This window comes from Engystomops pustulosus, chromosome 10, assembly GCF_040894005.1.
Source record: "Engystomops pustulosus chromosome 10, aEngPut4.maternal, whole genome shotgun sequence".
NCBI classification, from domain to species: Eukaryota; Metazoa; Chordata; class Amphibia; order Anura; family Leptodactylidae; genus Engystomops; species Engystomops pustulosus.
In genome coordinates this window covers 95580876-95587082 of record NC_092420.1, presented here as the reverse complement: position 1 = coordinate 95587082, position 6207 = coordinate 95580876, and positions in this window count along the sequence as shown.

Here is a 6207-nt window from a genome sequence, read left to right as displayed (position 1 = left end):
CCCCCCCCCGCCCCAGACATATAATAATGCCCCAGATATAGAATAATCCCCCCCCCAGACATATAATAATGCCCCCTGCCCCAGATAGATAGAACATTGCAATCCCCCGCGCCATATAATTAATGCCCCGCCCCAGACATAATTAATGCTCCCCATTCTATAATTTAAAAAAACCAAAACATAATACTCACCCCTTTGGCGCAGTTTCTTCCCGTCTTCCCCGGTCTTCGGTGGCTTGGTGTAGAGGCGCGGGATAGTGACGTCACTGCTCCGCGCCTCTTACACCAAGCCGCGGAGCTAGACGGAGGGCCGGACATCTGACACGGTAAGTGTCAGCCTCCTCCACGCTACACAGGTCGCGCAATGACGTCAGTTGCGTGACCTGTGTAGCGGTGTGTGTACACAGACGCAGAAGCAGCGGTGCTGCGCTGCGTCTGTGTGATAATCAATAGTACCGGCATCGTACCATCGTACGATGCAGGTACAATAGATTATGTTCAAATCTGTAGGGAGGGAGTGCGGACCGGCCCCGGAACAGCTCCGGACCGGCCCAGGACCGACCGGCCCACCGGGAAAATTCCCGGTGGGTACAATGGCCAGTCCGCCCCTGGCGACTGGACCGGGAAAGTAAATGTGCCCCATTGTTATTACAGGGGGAATGGTTAGCGCCCGTTTTCTTGGCTGGAAGTGTTGACTGTCACATGACAAATCCATAGCCAATCAGGATCCTCAGCGATCACTTGTGTGATCACAGCAGTAACATAGTTATTCTTACTCCTGCTGAGCTCCTGATTGGCCACAGAGGTCACATAGAAGAATCGGGTCACCTGACAGGAAAGGGTTACTTCTCTTCCCTGAGCCCCAGTGGACTGTGGGTCTTCTAGTTAGACTGAAGGACCCCTGTGACACCTACACCACAGAGACCCAATATGGCCTGTAGGTTTCCTCGTTCGTCCTGGTTTCCGGCCATAAATGTGAAATATCAGAATTTTGGGTTGAATTTCCTTCTTCGTGTCAAACAACATATCATTAACCATTTGTGGCTTGTGAAGCATTTTAGACATTAAAATGACCAAAAATAGTTTTTACAAATCACCTTTATTAGGACCGAGAGTAAAACTCAAAAAGTGACGACTGTCTGAGTGTCGGCGGAAGTGTCGGCTGTGGATGTGACGACTTGTAGCTCTGGGGCCGTCAAAGAGATTTCCTTACAAGGAGATTCAGTTTCCAGATCAAAGTTGACTGCCAAAAATACAACGTTTCCTTCTAGCACCTGAGTGACACATGAAAATATGTTATTATAACACAAAACACTGGTTTATAATATTAGGGTGTGATAGGGGGGTCATACGTGGTCTGGCAGAAGAGCTGACACCTCCCCTCCACTACAGCAGGGGGCGATAGAGGTAAGAACGGAGCCTCTCCCAGAGTGAGGCATGATGGGAATAAAAGTAAAATAATATGTTATATAACACAAATACAGGTTTATAATATTAGGGTGTGATAGGGGGGTCATACGACGTCTGGCACCTCCCCTCCACTACAGCAGGGGGCGATAGAGGTAAGAATGGAGCCTCTGCTAGAGTGAGGCATGATGGGAATAAAAGTCATAACAATAAAAAAATATTGGTAATTTATTGTGACTGAAGCCTCTTTTTAGAAACCGTAAGAACAAAAGTATTTAAAGATTTCATTATATACAATCTTATTTTTTTAATTAGTTAACTTAATTTTTTCTTTAACTTTGACCTCATTTAAAAAAAATGTATAGTTATTTTTGTCTCTATTTTTATATAAAAAATTGGTTTAATTTTGACTATAATTGACTTTGTATTTTTTTTCTAAATTTTTGCAAACCCCGTTTTTTTAGATCATTTTTCGTTTAAGACTCTTAACAGTTTTATTAATTATTTTATTTAAATTTTTTTTTTTTTTTAATTCTAACACAATTTTGCAAACATCCTTTCATTTAACCTTGAAAAAATGTTTTCAATTTCAACTCTATTTAATATTACATATTAAATATTATATATATTTTACAATTTCAACCCTACCTTGTATATATTTCAAATATAAATTTAAAAAAAAAAATGTTTCACTTTTAAATATTTAACTTTCACTTTTCAGAATTTTTATTTGTGTATATATTTTTTTTAAACTCAGAAAAAAAAATCAATCATTATTTACATTTATTTTCATGTTAGAGAAGTAAAAAAAAAAAAAAAATATATATATTTTTTTACCGTAAAAAAAAAAAACCCTGTAACATTTACCATCTATTTTAAATCTATGTAAAATATTTTCTTCGTAAAATAGAAAGTAAAACAAAACATTTCTATCTGGCGAGCGCTCGGGAATATTTATCACCATATGTATCATATAATTATGCTAATGAGCGTTTTTACACACGTCCCACCAATCGCAGTCATTTTCCCACCACACCCCCGACTTGTAACAGAAAGGAAACAGGTGTTGGATGTATATGCAGATATGCGGCACTGTGCATTGCAAGCATATGGTAAGACATATTGTAGTGGCTCTTCCTATGAATGCGGGTTTTATATATATCAAGTAGCATAATAAAGTCTTACAGTTGGTGCCGGCACAAAAACACTCTCCCCCCCCCCCTTCTTCTTCTTCCCTGGGATACAAAAGACACTTCTGATCCTTCCCTTTTAAGACTTTACCCTGTTCACACTGCTCTTCCTTTGTAAAAAGCTTCTTTTCAAGACGACTTTGATAAAAAAAAAAAAAAAAAAAATCAAAGAAAAGTCTAAATGACCCTCTAATGACCAGAGCTAATAAGGAAAATGCTTCTAAAATTTCTCCGAGCCGCCGATAAAGGGCCCTTTGTTTTACCTCCCAGAGCCCTGAGTGGAACCTGTATTTTCCCCCAGATTGACTCTTCTATCTACATAATACCTGAATCGGTCGCATTATGTATTTAAAAAAAATCCCTTTAAATAATTCTGTTTTTCCCACAGCAGCTCCGCGCCGCGCCTCTTTCTGTTCGGCTCATTTCGGCAGACATGACAGATTGACTGATTTCCCGTTTGTTTAGTCAGGGAAAAAAAAAAAAAAAAAATTAAAATACAAAAACAAACAAATGCGCCGCATGTCGTCGTGTGAATGTTTTTGGGATGTTTTCTGATTGTCGCGCGCTCTGTTGTGTCTCATCGGCATGAAAAAAAACAAAAACCTATGAAAATTGTACAGCAAAAACACGGTCATACATTTGAAATAAAATTATTGTTCATCTATAATTGATATAATGATAGTAAATATAATAAGTAATAATTACCCATATATACTCGAGTATAAGCCTAGTTTTTCAGCACAAAAAATGTGATGAAAACCCAAACTCGGCTTATACTCGAGTAAAAAAAATATATACATAAAAACTCACCTTTCTGGCTTCCCCCGCTGCTGGCTATATACTGGGGCAGGGGGCTGGCTATATACTGAGGGATATGGGCTGGCAGGCTATATACTGGGGGGCAGGTGCTGGCTATAATCTATGGGGCAGGGTCCCGCAGGCTATTTACAGGGGCAGGGGGCTGGCTATATACTGGGGATATGGGCTGGCAGACTATATACTGGGGGGCAGGTGCTGGCTATAATCTATGGGGCAGGGTCCGGCAGGCTATATACTGGGGCAGGGGGCTGGCTATATACTGGGGGATATGGGCTGGCAGGCTATATACTGGGGGGCAGGTGCTGGCTATAATCTATGGGGCAGGGTCCGGCAGGCTATATACTGGGGCAGGGGGCTGGCTATATACTGGGGGATATGGGCTGGCAGGCTATATACTGGGGGGCAGGTGCTGGCTATAATCTATGGGGCAGGGTCCGGCAGGCTATATACTGGGGCAGGGGGCTGGCTATATACTGGGGGATATGGGCTGGCAGGCTATATACTGGGGGGCAGGTGCTGGCTATAATCTATGGGGCAGGGTCTGGCAGGCTATATATTGGGGGGCAGGTGCTGGCTATAATCTATGGGGCAGGGTCCGGCTGGCTATATACTGGGGAGGCTGTGACCAATGCATTTCCCATCCTCGGCTTATACTCGAGTCAATAGGTTTTCCCAGGTGTTTGTGGTAAAATAAGGGGCCTCGGCTTATACTCGGGTTGGCTTATACTCGAGTATATACGGGTACTAAAAAAATATTATGTACAAAGGGTTTGTCTCATCTTTGTTGCTCTCTACATCGACCATGGGGAGGGGTCCAGAGGATTTTTTTTTTTACAAATTTTTATTAGCACAAATGTAAGCATTTAGAATGGCTGCTATGGACAATGGAGGCTTCCCTGAGTTAGGGGTTGTAAAATATTTGGTTTGATCTATTGAAATGAATTGAGATTATACAATCACCTTTCTATAATGAGACATCGTAATACGGTACTATCAAATAATGGGGCTTATTTACTGAGGGTCCCGCGGCCGCATTTTCATCAGGTTTCCCGACTTTTTGGGAATCGCATCGGGGATTGCGTCGCGCTTGATCGGATTGTGTCACGATCGGGGGGCAGGACGTCGGACGATCTGACGGACTCTGACTTAGCGCGGGATTTAACATTTCAATTTGTGTCGCAAGCCAAGCACTTACATGTACCCGGGAGGAAGATTGTGAACTCCTGTGGACACATTCAGGATATCGGGCGCACAATCTTCTTGAATCCCGGCAGATGTGCATTCCTGCAGACATTCCGGATCGGGGATCGAGCAGGACCAGGTAAGTAAATGTGCCCCAATGTGTTTTTCTCTAACATGTGCATGTTTTCCATGATTGTCTATTAGGGGTGGAGTAGTTATGGTTGGTAGGTGAGGGGTCCTAAGGTCATTCTAACTCTAATATATAAATATTTTGGACCCTTTAACAAATTTAAATGAGTAGAGATTTTTGAATGGCCATTGTGTAACTCAAGTCTAATGGAAGCTTCCGACAAATGATAATTGATTTTTAGGGGTGTGAAGATCTCCGGTTTGGTCTATTGCAATTAATTGAGATTATACAAGCACCTATCCATGATGAACCTTTCCTGACCTAATGGGGGTCATTTACTAAGGGCCCGATTTGCCTTTTCCCGACGTGTTACCCGAATATTTCTGATTTGCGCCGATTTCCCCTGAATTGCCCCGGGATTTTGGCGCACGCGATCGGATTGTGGCGCATCGGCGCTGGCATGCACGCGACGGAAATCGGGGGGCATGTCCGAATGAAAACCGGACGGATTCGGAAAAACCGCTGCATTTTTTAAAAAAAATGTCGCGGAGCTTGCACTTACCTTCACTCAGCCCGGCTCGGTGAACTCCAGTGCGTTCCGATGCTTTTCAGCGCAGCAGCGCCACCTGGTGGACGTCGGAGGAACTACCTTAATGAATGCCGGCCGGACCCGAATCCACCACAGAGAACGCGCCACTGGATCGCGAATGGACCGGGTAAGTAAATCTGCCCCAATGTGTCCATGTTTCACATGGTTGTCTATTGGGGGTACAGTTGTTGTGGTTGGTAGGGGAGGGGTCTGAAGATTACTGTCTCTTGTAGGTAGACCATAATTTCAACCCTTTAACAAATTTAAATGGGAAGAGATTCAAACCTTTTTAATGGTCATTGTGTAACTCTACATATATAAGACCAGTGGTGGCTTCCCAAAAAGGATGACTGATATTTGGGGTTTTCTAGATGCAGGACCAGGGATGATCAGCTGATGACCTCACTGACCCAGAGCTACTGTATGCTAACAAGGATTGGCTCTGACATGTCCATGGTTTCTATGGTTGTCCATAAGGGGCACAATACTCTTGGCCAATGGTCAAGGGGTTGAAAAAGGGGTCACTCTGCCTCTAATGACTACATTCATTTTGATCTGACCAATATTATCCTTGTGTTAGTCTACAAGTGCATAAGAAATGTATGATAAGCATTGCTGATTTTTGGGGGATTGTAGATGCTGGACCAGTGAGGAACAGCCGATCACAAGGTCCATTTATTGAAATGGGGTTATTTGGCCTCGTGTCTTGGTGCCATGAGCAACTGGAAGAGGTTTGTACAGTTTTGTTTTTTACAGTTTTGGGTTTTGATTTTGAAATAAAATCCCTCCCATTGAGATCATGCGACCGCTTTAAGATGTCCCACAGTTAGCCATTGACTTCAAAAGTCTGGCCATCAGGGGTAAAAAGAAAGTATTGCACCTGGGACTCTC